Genomic DNA, 1,166 nt, shown 5'->3' with positions numbered 1-1,166 from the left:
TCCATTTCCTCCACTTCCTCCACTTCCTCCACTTCCTCCACTTCTTCCACTTCAGCCACTTCCTCCACTTCCTCAACTTCGTCCACATCGTCCACTTCCTCCACTTTCTTTGCCTACTTCCTCTACTTCTTCCACTTCGTCCACTTCGTCCACTTGGTCAACTTCATCCACTTCGTCAACTTCGACCACTTAGTCCACTTCCTACACTTCCTCCATTTCCTCCACATACTCCACTTCGTCCACTTCGTCAACTTCCTCCACTTCCTCCACGTCCCCCACTTCATCCATTTCCTACTCTTCCTCAACTTCCTCAACTTCCTCCACTTCGTCTACTTCCTCCACTTCGTCCACTTCCTCCACTTCGTCCACTTCCTCCACTTCATCCACTTCATCCACTTCATCCACTTCCTCAACTTCCTCCACTTTGTCCACTTCGTCAACTTTGTCAACTTCGTCCACTTCCTCCACTTCGTTAACTTCCTCGACTGCCACCACCTCCCCCAATTCGTCCACTTCCTCCACTTCGTCCAATTTCTCCACTTCCTCCACTTCCTCCTCTTCGTCCACTTCCCTAGTTCGTCCACTTCGTCTGCTTCCTCCATTTCCTCCACATCCTCCACTTCGTCCAGTTCGTCCACTTCGTCAACTTCCAACTTCGTCCACTTCCTCCACTTCCTCCACTACCTCCGCTTCTTCCACTTCGTCCACTTCGTCATCTTTCCCCACTTCGTCCACTCCCTCCAATTCGTCAACTTCGTCCACTTCTTCTACTTCTTCCACTTCATCAACTTCGTCAACTTCGACCACTTCGTCCACTTCCTCCATTTCCTTGACTTCCTCCACTTCATCCAGTTCCTCAGCTTCGTTAACTTCCTCCACTTCCTCCACTTCGTCAACTTCCTCCACTTCCTCCACTTCCTCCACTTCCTCCACTTCGTCCATTTCCTCAACTTGCTCAACTTCCTCCCTTTCCTCCACTTCATCCACTTCCTCCATTTCGTCTACATCCTCCACTTCCTCCACTTCGTCCACTTCCTCCACTTCGTCAACTTCGTCCACTTCTTCAACTTCGTCCACTTCTTCCACTTCCTCCACTTCGTCCACTTCGTCAATTTCGTCCTTTTCGTCCACTTCGTCCACTTCGACCACTTCGTCCACTTCCTCCA

This window comes from Vigna umbellata, chromosome 3 (assembly GCF_029865625.1).
Source record: "Vigna umbellata cultivar VRB3 chromosome 3, Vumbellata_1.0, whole genome shotgun sequence".
NCBI classification, from domain to species: domain Eukaryota; kingdom Viridiplantae; phylum Streptophyta; class Magnoliopsida; order Fabales; family Fabaceae; genus Vigna; species Vigna umbellata.
Note: the sequence above shows the minus strand (reverse complement) of the source record.